Raw genomic sequence first — 12,914 nt, 5'->3', positions numbered from 1 at the left:
TCTAGGCCTATCTGCGCTCACAAAAGGAGGCTATACCTGCGCGAGCGTTCTGTTCACGTTGCCTCTGCAGCAACAAGCTTCCACTGATGTTTAGTAAACGCACATAGCCTAACATTCGTTGCTGACATTTTTAATGGCGCTCTGGCAATGCGTCTGCACAATAGTAAACTCAGCTCACGTTGACCCCCACTAAATATTTTCTCATCGGTTCTGCACAGACCACGTAAGTCCGTCATTTTGGATTCAAAACGGCGAATTTCGCCGAAAGGTGAGGAGTTTGCATGCCTGCACCCTACACACCCACATAGCCAAAGATCCTTGATACCATCTCTTGCACTTTTTCCATACTATTCATTGTCTTTACACCCCCCATTGTCACGGCAGATTGAGAGTTCGACCACCAGAGGCTATATTAGCCGAAGCTGATGGTCTACCAGGAAAACCCCAAAATGCAGAGTCAAAGAACAGTCGAGGGAGGTCCAAGGCTTTTACTTGAAAACTTAGAAATTACAGAGAACCACAGTCTCAAGAATAAACATTCAAGACTCAGCAAGAGGCACTGTTAACAGAGGTACTTAAGTACTCCAACTAATAAAGGTTAACGACTAAACACAGGTGAGAAACATGAACACAAACACAATCACTCCAGTCATCAGTTCCAGGTGATTCTCTGGGGCAGGAAGGACCAAATATGGGCATTTCCAGGTTACTTCCTCTTGGTCCCCCTGGACGTGCTCTCAGTCGCCGTCTGCTGGTCGGCAAGCCTCGTGACACCCATCCCCCATATTTCATCACATTTTTATCTCTCTAATACTAATAAAGTGATCATGGTATGTTATGCATCACTGGAATTAATTAAACAAGTTATATCTTTAACACAACAGATTTTCCTTTCCTTTTGTCAGTAGTGACATTACATAACATTTCCATTATCAGCAGTGACAGTAATATCAGTTTTGACATTACATAGAACTTTCCAGTTATTAATAGTAACAATAGTATCAAAGTATCGTATCGTAGTGACATCACATATAACTGTCACAACCATGCCAGATTCCCCAGAAGAATGACACAAGAACTCTCTGCTCCTGACTTCCCACGTTTATACCAGTTTTTGCCGGAATCTCTAGTTAAGTTGGATCATTTGTTTGGACTACCTTTTTATTTGAACTCTTTAGCTAATCTTCTCTGCTTTGGACCTTTTGCCGGATTTCTGTTAACTCTGTGTCTCCTGTGTGCTTGCTAAGCCTTGGGCCTGCAACTTCTTTGTTTAACGTTGTGGATCATTAAATCTGAAAACCTTGATCTGAATTCTCTTGATCTGAAGTCTGAGTCAGTGTGTCCTGACAATAACATAGCCCCATAAACACAGAACACTGGGACCACATTCCTCATAAACTACAAAAAATGCAAATGTCGTTGTAGCCCTTAACACAGAACACTGGGACCACATTCCTCATAAACTACAAAAAATGCAAATGTCGTTGTAGCCCTTTATGGATATCCAGTGTAGTATATACAGTAGGCCTATTTTTTCACTGGTTTGATATACCTTGGCAACCACATTATAAATCTAAAGACTCAAAATTACCCTGACACAAACACTGAATCTAGTGCACACCATTCTTCAAAGCATAACAAAGAATGTGAGATAAAACTGTCTACATACGAGTGACATGAGCCTGTGATTCACATGAATCAGACATGAATCATGGACATTAATGACATTTCAGTAATGTCTGACTGTTGTCATTAAGTGTTTTTTTTTTATTTTTTGCAATGCCTGCACCCCAAACAGTTTCTACTTTACATTACAACAACCTAATGACACTAAATGACAACAGTCATAAACATTAAAAAAAAGTGTCATATCATGTTAATGACAGGCTCATGTCATTCTTATAAAGACACCTTCAAATAAAGTGTTACATAATGGGCCTTAACACACACACACACACAAAAAAAAACAGTGTACTGTAAGTCTTGCTTAGGTTGCCTAATTATTTACTTTATCCAGTACCTCGACCAGACTTCCTAAAAACACCAGTTTGCTGGCAAACATTGGAGTCTTACACAACAGACAGGTGTCATTCTCATTTAGATAGGTCTGAACACAAGGGCCACACCTTGCCATCTGCCCACAGCATACTGGAATAGTTGTACACATTCTGCATGTCAATGCCTGTCGCAGGCATGAGGCAATCTATAGTGACATAGACATTTCAGAAACGTTCTCTTTTACCTCCTCCAACACCTCACACTGTTGGACAACCAATAGGACATTGGTGTTAATATGCCCTACAGAAATGCGGAGCTCACTGAACTTTTCATCCAGGTTTTCAGACGCCCCGGCAGTAGCATTTTTGATTTCAAGCTCAACTTCTTGCAGGCCATCCAGCACCTCATTTTCTTCAGGGTCCATCCTGAAAAATATGTAGGTATTACTATTATTACAAATGCATATTTACACATTAAAGCAACATGAATGCAGTTGCTATCAACTGCAATTACTCAAAGTCTGTTAGGCATTTCTGGGTAGAATTCAGAGTTTCACACTATTGCAATTGAGTTTGATTTACAGTTGGCAGTGTGTGTGTGTGTGTGTGATTATGATCACAATTGTTAAATGGGCCAATGCAAGAGCTACTCAGTGTGCACTCTGACCCTATTTGGCCAGCGGCCTACAAGATTCTAGGAAAATATCAGCATACAGTATGCATTCAGTGCACTCTAACTGGTCTGTTTCTACAGCCCACTAAACCTGAATTAGCACTGATGAAAGACAATAATGCACATGGAAGCGAAACAGAGGGGGGCAAATAAGACTTTGGTGGGACACTAGTATCAGTGGGTGGGACGCTAGTATTTGTGTTTTTAAAAATCTACAACAAGTAATCAAGTTACCTTTTCTTTTTCATGGTGCTTTCAAGTCTTCCTGTCTTAGCTTTGTACAGGTCTTGGTTTTTGATGGCATACAGCTTTCGGCTTGGTGTTTTCAAAAATTCCAGATCTTAAAATGTAATAAGTATTACATGTAATTATCAATCTGGACCTTTTGCTTTGTCCCTTTTCTGTATGGTCTTTAGTTTTGTGTCTTACAATAAACTAACAACTAAGGCCTTGTTGTTTTTTGTAACAGTGCACTGTATTCCCCAACAGTGCTATAAACTCAATACAATTGCAGAGCTGTACTCAAAGCTGCCATATTGTTCAGGCACCACAAAAGTTTTAAGTTCACTCAACTGGTTACCCAGTTATTGATTATTTTGACAAGATTAACTCTTAGTATATGAGTAGAACTGACCCCCAAACTCATTCCTTTCAAGAGTGGATTGAATTTACGTCTGACGTAATAATGACGTGCCAGTTCATTGGATAGGTTCATACATGGCAAATAACCTAATAACCTACACAAACCAATATAAACAAATACAAAAAATCGGATATCCCAATGAATGGTGGATAAACTAGTCTATGATCGATTGTGGTGAATGTAATCTGTTACACTTTGACATCGTACGACTAGTTGTTCGCAAGGACTGCTGCGCACCCGGATGTAGGCAGGCAACAACGTCTAGATCAGGGGTGTCAAACATACGGCCCGCGTCCGGATGCGGCCCGCTAGATGGTTTAATCCGGCCCAGACTTGTAGAGAATAAATTTCTGACGATGTAAAAAAAAAAAAATCTCTAGCCCATTCCTGTGAGAAGTTATGAATTTTCAAAGAAATAACCGAAATGCTCAATTCAGCCGCTAGGCGCAGCCAAAAAACAAACAAAAAAGTTCGGAGTTGACTGGTCCTGTGCTGTCAGTTTGGCTACATTGTCGGGAGAAAAGCAGGCGTTGCGACAAAATTCAGAGACAAAGTGCAGCCTGCAAACGGAGGACAAGATGTTTGGGCATTTTATTGTATTTTGCACCAGGAAGTGTTGTGTTGTAAAACACTAAACTGGGATCATGTTAGAGTGTGGTTGTGCAAACTGTAAATTTAATCAGGTCGCGAGGTCTGACTCACCGTCAGTTTGACTGTTTTCTTAGCTGTAGTACGGTGGTTAAGCCGAGGTGCCGTACTCAAGCGTAAACTTCTTTGAACTACGAGAGGAAATTGGACAGTTCTTGGAGAAAAAAGGCAGACCAGTAGCAATTTAAATGCCCGGAATGGGTGCAGGATCTGGCCTTTATGGTGGATAGCCTATTACACAGCACCGCCACCTAGCCTACAACATTATTTGATCTGATGTAACCTAATCGTATCAGTTGATCGTATTGCTCATGCACTGCTAACTTATGTTTGTTAAATTCATTTTATTTTTCATACATTTGCACATTTACATTTTTAAGGCAGGATGTTAACTTTCTTCATAGCTCCCACTTGAGTTTAGTGTGGTGAGTTGGTTCAGGTGGTCAGATGTAAAAATGTAGGCCTATCCACTATAAAAATAAACCAGTTGTTTATGAGAGTGAAATGCATTTTATTTCAATTTCATTGGCCTCTCTGAATAAATGTGTAATAATCTAATATATCCCTTTTCATTATGTAGGCTACAAATGTAGGCTGAAGGGTAAAGCATAGCCTACTGAAAAAAACTAACCTGGAGATTTGGAGTTGTCAAAGGATGTTTTGCAATTATTTCACTGGTCCGGCCCACTTGAGATCAGATGGGCTGTATGTGGCCCCTGAACCAAAATGAGTTTGACACCCCTGGTCTAGATCATCAACAACATCAGCCTGCAAACCGTAGCCTCTGCACAAAGGTAAGAACGCGCTTGTACTTTGTTTATTTATTTGTTTATCGTCTTCCAGCGGGCAGACCTCAGCTAAAGCGTTAGCTATGTGTCAGAGACCTTTTGCGGGATATGTTTTTGCGAGTTAACTAAAGTTCGTTGTCTCAGCTGTCAGCCAGCCAGCCTTTTGCGCTACTTTAGTGGAAAACAGGACAGACAAACCATGGTTTTAGCACTACCAAAGATCTTTTATCATCCGTTTCTGGTGTTAGGCCTACTACTTTGGCCGTGAAAGTTATAGCCAGCCAGACGCCGAAGCAATGTTTCATAACTTGAGCCTATGATAGGAAGCCAAGTTGTATCCAAACTTCCTGACAATAGCCTAGCCTAGCATGATCACTGTCAATGTCTGACTCTGATAAGCCTGCCTATGGAAGAGTCTGACTGACTTTAAAGGGAAATAATAGTGATCATAATAATTTCCCCCTTAGGACCAGATGGCTCTGTGACATGGTTTCAGTTCTGTGCAAGGAACCCCTATCACGCCGTGGTAAGTGATACTTTACTTGTCCTCCATTATAGTGTCACAACAATGTGTAGCCTAGCCCATATTAATATAATTTATAGTGATCTTTTGTAAGCATTTATTTACCAATGAGAATAGCCTACAGTATAGCCTAATCATACCCCTTTGCATCTCTCCACAGGGATATACAAGGCTAGGGTTGAGTGATGTTTTTATTTCAAATAAGGGATGACACTTTAGACTTAGTTTATGTGCCATTTTCAAAATGGGTTGGCTATGCAGATTATGTGACGCCTCTTCCGAGACACAGGCTCAGTTACTTTGCCATTATCGGTTACATCACAGTCAGTTTTCAAGAGTCAGCCCATTACCATGCATACACCACTCATGCATTTGCACATTCCAGTCTATCAATGCACTGAAGATTCATCTCTCACGATTTCATAGAAAGACAGAGCAGGAAGTTGCATATCAGGAGCGTGAAGGAGTTAATCTTGTGTTTACATGTCGCCTATGTAATTTAAAAGAACCTTTCTCAGAGAGAACATTATTTGCCCATTTAAGAGGCCATTTGAGAACCAATGAAATGGTAGCATGTCCTTACAAAGGCTGTGGTTATAGGACTAATGTGTACTCTTCATTCAATGCACACAAGAGTAGAGCACATTGGCATGAGGTTAATGTACAGTTTGATGATGTGGCCCGTGCAGATGATGAGAGTTCTCAGGGTCAACATGGTGCAGAGCCAGTTGATGAGGGCCCTTCCCAATCTGATTTGGATGTTGACGATAGTCAGTGTGATAGTAGACAGTTGAAAGATCAGCTGCATAATAATTTAACCACTGTATTTTTGAAAATGCAAGCTATACTGCATGTGTCAGAGATGGCCACACAGGAAATAGTGGACCAATTCTGAGAGATTTTTTTCTTGTCCAGACCTCTTCTCAGGCAGGTAATTGGAGATGTACTGCAAAGACATAGCAGTAATGTAAGTGATTCTGCTCTTGACGAAGTAGTGAAGGTTGTCATGGACAATAATGTGTTTGTCAGTGGACAATCTTCCAAGCGGAGAAAAAGTTGTTTTGAGAATAACTACCCCGTTGTTATGCCTCAACAGTATATCATACAACCTGATCATACAGCTGTGTATGTCCCTGTGCTTCATATGATGCAAGCTCTGTTTAAACACACTGATGTTCTGGACAAATTTCAAGAAGCAAATAGCTCTAGCTGTGATCATTACAGCAGCCATAGAGATGGGTCATACTTTCAAGAGAACACCTTTCTATCAATGCCAGGGGACCTTAAAATACCTGTCTTGCTATACATTGATGACTTAGAAATCGCCAACCCACTAGGTACTTCTAGGAAAATTCACAAACTTTGTGCAGTTTACTGGGTACTTCTGATTCAGTCATGAGGTGGCAGATGGGACTTTCAATATGAGAACCATGACTAGCCATGACTTGAATGTCCAAAATGTGTTGTGTGGTGATGGCACACCTGAGTGTGGGGTGAAGGCAGATTGTGTCTTTCGACAAAGCCTTAGACATTTTCACCCCATCAAAGGTTTCCCACCAGACATTCTTCATGACCTCCTTGAGGGCATTGTGCCAGTGGAGTTGGCATTATGCTTGCAGGAGATGATTCGCCTCAAGTATTTTACACTTGACTTTTTAAACACAAAAATACGCACATTCCCGTACAAAGGCACTGACAAGTCTGACAAACCAAAACCGATACCAAAGACTTTCATGGCAAAAAAGACTATCGGTGGCAATGCACATGAAAATGCTGCTTTGATTCACCTTCTGCCCTTCCTTATTGGAAGTCTAGTACCAGATGGTGATTATGCCTGGGAGGTGTTAATGGATTTGAAAGACATTGTGGAATTGTCCCTGTCCCCTACATTCATAGAAGGAACTATTTGCTACTTACAGAGCAAAATCACTGATCACAGGCAGGTTCTCAGTGAGGTCTTTCCACAGTTTACTCTCAAGCCCAAGCACCATTACATTGAACACTATCCTGAACTCATCAGACGTTTCGGACCACTTGTCAACCTGTGGACAGTGAGATTTGAGGGAAAACATCGCTTTTTTAAGCGGGTTGTTCATGATGCTCAAAACTTTAAAAATGTTCTCTTGACACTCGCAAGGAGACATCAGTACATGATGGCGTACCACCTCAGTTCTCCATCCTTTTTCAAACCATATCAACACACTTCACTCTTTTCCACTGTATTGGTTTCTCAATTACCTGAAGTTGCCAAGCAGTTTGTGACTGAAAGGACTGACAGGCCTACAGTTGACAGCACAGAACAGATCATAATTGATGGTACTGCTTTCTGCACTGGGTCATATGTTTCAGTTGGCTTTGAAGCAGGACTGCCTCAGTTTTGTAAGATTGACACAATTATTTTGATCCACAGTGATGTTGTCTTCATTTGCAGGCAGCAGAAGTCAGATTATGTTGAACACTTAAGGGCATATGAGTTATGGCCATGTTATGGTAACATCTCTGTGCACACTGTCAATGATTTCAATGACTCACATACTCTTTCTGCATACAATATTTCAGGAAGATTGTTCTTGACACCGAGGAGATTTATCTCGCGTTGACAGACACGCCTAAGCACACCTAAGCAAGAGCAAAGGTACTGCATTTTGCACATAACATAATACTCATGTTTTGGTAATTGAAAATTACAAATTAATTTTACTTTTTATTTTAATTTTATTTTTTTTAGATGGCACAACCCCCTGGTTTGTTGCTAAGGGTCTATATTAATGCAGACACAGCTCACAAGGTCATCTTACCAACCAGACCATCCACATTAGATGAACTGATATCATTTATGCAAGAGATGTTTAACTTATGAGCCAATGAGTCCCCAGTTCCAACATTTTCTTATGATGTGCCATACTGGAGGCAGGTAACACTGCATATAATGCCACACAAACACCCATAAAACTCACAAAAGGGCAGAAACATAATGTTTTAGAAAAAATGGCTGAGGTCATTTTTAGTTTCAATGCCTATGCCGGTGAAGACGAATTGGCAAAAGCTGCAGAGGCATTAGTGCGCAAGCACCCTTGCCTAAAACAGCGTGGGAGTGATTGTGGTTGGTTGGCTTGGCAGACCAGCTTATTTTTTAAAATGGGTAACTACCGTCACAAGTTGAGTAGAGCTGGGTGTCTAGAGGTAGCAGTTAACTCAGGCAAAAGAAGCCAGTCTAACCCTGATGGAGCAGCATCCCATGCAAACATAAAAAAAGCTCGCCCCAAAGGAGAAAATGCCACTAGTTCTGAACAGTTCAGACTGCAGTTTCTTGAAGAAATTTCAAGCGCCGAGACAGATCCAGTTTTAATTGATAGGCTTATGAACACTACCTTTGCACTGCGCAGAAAGCACATTATTGTGGACAACCCGTCACAACCTGTGAGTGAAGTCCTGGAAAATTGGCCTGCTCTTCGAATTGAGTCACAAGTAATTTGAAGTTATTTACATATTATATCTGGTGTGCTTAATTGGGGGCCTAGCAGCAAAGCTGGGAATGCACTCACTGTGTTTTTATGTATTCTACTTCTTCTTCTTATTCATCTCTTCACTGCACTTGAAGTCTGTGGTAATTCATATGACCGTATAGTTAGACAACCAAGTTGCACTCTAATGGGGGGCTACCTTAACTATCATATTTTCACCAATCATATGACTGACCCCACTGATGGGTCAGTCATATGATTAATTTCACCAAATTGCATTTTTGCCACTGAAGGGCTTTAGTGCCCCAATAGGTAAAATTTGGCTTTTCACCCATGCACTATCTTTTGAACCGAGTATCAAATCTTAAAGGTTGTATCAGCGATTGCAGGCCCAAAAAATAATCACATTTATTTAATCTTCCTCACGATCCGCTAGCTGCCCCATAAGCAGGCCATCAAAAAAACGCTTCTCTATAGGCAGCCTAGGCTCTCAGATCTGTACACAAAAACAATTGGTGCTACCAACCGCTCAAAACCAAAATAAATAGTGTTCCAACCAATCACCGACAGGGAGTGGGTGTTGTGTGGTTTTGCACTCATGCATGGCTGCACGCAAAGTCTGAACTGAAGGAGGGCAGCGTTTTTTTCATGATGCACGAAACACGTAAGGGAGGGACGGGCTAGCTTGGTTTGTTTGGGATCTCGCTTCAAACACCCAACAGAAGTGACGTCACCCACAATCGCTGATACAACCTTTAAAAAACGAGACACTGTTAGGATTGTTGACCCCCTATTTTTGCCATAATGGATTGAAAGTGAAACAAATGTTTCAGCAGTTGCATAATGTTTCTGTTGTTAAAGCAACACTAAAGAGTTTTTTGTAACTTAAAATAATGTTTCCAAAATAATTTCAGTGGTTCATCAACTCATAACAGGGTGAACGGCACTTCTGCATTCGCTTTGCGGCCCTCTATCGGCTATAACCGCACTATGTAAATTTACCAGATCGGGTAGCGGATCTGTAGTTCGATGGAATGAGACGTAAGAAACTACTAATTTGATTATTTGCTTCGATGTCGCAATACATCATACTTTCATAAAATCATGTAACATACTCTACCCTATCTGTGGACATTGTTATTTGCAAAGTAGGTGCTGGATAAACAAATAAAAGTGCTTTAATGTTGCTTTAAAGAAACAGACTTATCCTCACTAAAGATACCTGTAGCAGTTTCCGTCATCAAAATCGGACATGCTCTACAGCCAATAGTATTTAGCAGTGTAGCCACCCCTCAGGAAGTGATCTAACACACACACCCAGTTGTGAGGAAGTGCCACGATTTTAGCATAATTTGACCTATGGGCAGTGATGCCATGCTGCAGCAATATATAACTTAATGTCATTGTGACCAATTTTCTTTTTGCATTTTCAGATTTGTGCAGAATTCCATCGAATAACAAGTACAACTTTAAAGAGTACATTTTATTCTGCATTTGATAAGTACATGCCACGGCTAATGACGATGTACCGTGAGAAAGCGGCCCGCACTGGCAAAACTTCTGAATTGCTAAGAAACATCTTCAGGACCTATGATCTCCTTGTATGTAACATTTCCTACCTCATGACAATTTGTACTATAGTATTATTTAATATATGCATATGATTAATATTCTGCTTATTCTGCAATTCTGTCTTCCCATTACCCACAATCCCTCTGTCTTCTAGGAAGACGTCGATGTTAACAGCAGACGCACAATTGCTCTGCAGGCACTTCCCATCTTCCTGCGTGAAGATGCTTCTGGATTTTTTAAGACCTGGAATGTAAGTTTTTGATTCAACTGTGTGTACTCTTTTACTCTTTCTTTTTCTTACTTTGTGTTCTCTATATATATATCTTTTTCTATTTAACCCTCTCTTTGTGTTCTATATATCTCTTTTTCTATTTAACCCTCTCTTACTTTGTGTTCTCTATATATATCCCTTTTTCTATTTAACCCTCTCTTACTTTGTGTTCTCTATATATCTCTCTTTCTATTCAACCCTCTCTTACTTTGTGTTCTCTATATATATATATATCTTTTTCTATTTAACCCTCCCTTACTTTGTGTTCTCTCTATATATATCTTTTTCTATTTAACCCTCTCTTACTTTGTGTTCTCTATATCTCTTTTTCTATTTAACCCTCTGATACTGCCAAAAGACAACAACTACAACCATCTTCCTAGCCACCAGAAAAGCTATTAAATCATACTGTACTACAGTAATTCTCCAAGAATGTCATATTTGGGAGTTTTACCTGAACTTTTCATTCACTGGTATTTCATATTAAATACACATGTAGTGTTTTTCATTGACTGCTCTACTCATGAACTAATTACTGTCATGTTCTTCAGGCAGAAGACATTGACCTGCCAGACCTCTCGGATACAACTGTAGCTGTTCTCACTGTCTCGAATGATACAGTCTCCCTTGTGAAGTTTGGTCCTGCAATACATTCTATAGTTCTTGAGGGAGATATTGTGGTATGTGATATAGCACAGTTGACAGAGGCATTCATTTTGCTTTTTGGCTTGATTTATGCACTACATTTACAGTATCCAAAGAAATTGACATATACATCCAATTTCATTCAGAAAGTTGTAATGGGTTTGGATGACCTGAAGCGGTTACCTCCGAGACTGCTTAGCCTTAAAAATGATCTGATGATGGATGAGTAAGCAGTCTGCTTAATATATGTCGTTGTTACTACCAGCATGGTGATACTCAAGCAACCATTTTGTTTTTGTTTTTTGTTTTCGCTTTTTTATTTATGTTGGCCTATTATTGTTGGCCTATTGTTTTTGGATTGGCCTATTATGTTGGCCTATTTTTTGTTATTTGAGTATTATTACCTTTATTGAAAATGTGGTTGTTATTTATTTAATTTTCTGTATTAACCCCATTGCTGGGGACATTGTTCTGAATTCTAATGGAATTCATAAATAAATGGAATCTGCAGTAAAATTGTCTTTTGAATAGTTTTTTATTTGGATCATACAAATAAAATATATTTGATTTTGAGAAAAATAGTTTACATATACAGTCAAAAAAATGTGTTTCAATAGAGTGAAGTCAACTTAAAAATATAAGAGACTGAAGTGACAATGTTTAGGTTTGAGAAACTGAATGAGTCATGGTGATAACATGAATATATTATTAGGAGTGATAACTTAAAAACATCAACTCCATTTCCAGTGTCAATTTTGTTAGTTTTAACAATGGTTTCAAAATGATCAGGTTCATTGACCTTATCAACGATTTAAGTAGCGATTACTTAAAATGTTTGTTTGTCAAATTATTATGTTTCAGTTCATCAACTTCCTAAAAAAATTAGTGTGAATAACTTCTAGTTTAGAGTAGTAATTACTTAAAATGTTTGTTTGTTGAAATTATTTGTTTTAATGTTGTTTATTTTCTCAAAGATTTGGAGTCTTAAGAGCTTGTCTGACTAATGTAACAATAACTTAAAACATCTATTTCTCACATTATTCTTTTTCATTTTATCCTTGTCCTTAAAGATTTTGAGCATTAAAAAAAGTCTCATTTTAAGTAGAAATTACTTAAAATATTTTTTAACATAGCTAAATATTTTGAGGTAATCAGTTTCATCAAATATTTTGAGTTCATTGAACCTGTTGGGGTTTACAGTGTGAAATGGGCCTACCTTTGGTCTCTGCTGTGTCCGAAATAGCAATTACTGTCACAAATTGTATAGCTGTCAGCCGAATTCAGGTACTCCTGTACTGTTTGGCCCACCATCTGTAAACCTTGCCCTTCAGATATTGTAATATGGACAGTAGCTAGGATATAGATGAATGGAATGCCAGTAAAACAAAAATGAATTAAGGATTTGAGTTATGTGACATTGACGTTTTTGGTAACACTTTACGGTAAGTGTACATGAATTATCATGAATTCAATTCATGCATGAATTAATTCATGATTTATGTATTACTTCATTGCTTAATATCTCATGAATCATCTGGAATTGGCATGAGTTCATAGTTTGTCATTTGTGACCTCATACATGAACAGAACATCACTTACAGTTTTTTCCGGACTATAAGTCGCACTTTTTTTCATAGTTTGGCTGGTCCTGCGACTTATAGTCAGGTGCGACTTATATATGAAAAAAATA

The 12,914-nt window shown here is 39.1% G+C and overlaps 1 long non-coding RNA gene across 2 annotated transcripts; it reads left to right on the top strand.

Annotated features, from left to right (window-relative positions):
• The first annotated feature begins 2,347 nt into the window (after positions 1–2,347).
• LOC143132819 (uncharacterized) lies at positions 2,348–11,740 on the top strand. Of its 2 annotated transcripts, XR_012988369.1 has the most exons (7): positions 2,348–2,434; positions 4,542–4,755; positions 5,217–5,275; positions 7,832–7,907; positions 10,170–10,337; positions 10,463–10,558; positions 11,131–11,740. It is a non-coding gene; the product is annotated as an uncharacterized LOC143132819 (long non-coding RNA). The 2 variants fall into 2 exon arrangements; XR_012988368.1 differs by lacking the exon at positions 2,348–2,434 and having other exon boundaries at positions 3,674–4,755.
• Positions 11,741–12,914: the final 1,174 nt, after the last annotated feature.

The sequence above is a fragment of the Alosa pseudoharengus genome, unplaced genomic scaffold, assembly GCF_046254945.1.
Source record: "Alosa pseudoharengus isolate Yale_2024_CS ecotype anadromous, Long Island Sound unplaced genomic scaffold, YU_APseudo_1.1 YU_APseudo_1.1_scf_19, whole genome shotgun sequence".
In the NCBI taxonomy this organism is placed as follows: Eukaryota; Metazoa; Chordata; class Actinopteri; order Clupeiformes; family Clupeidae; genus Alosa; species Alosa pseudoharengus.
The sequence above is the reverse complement of the archived record's forward strand: the minus strand, read 5'-3'. Positions and strand labels throughout refer to the sequence as shown.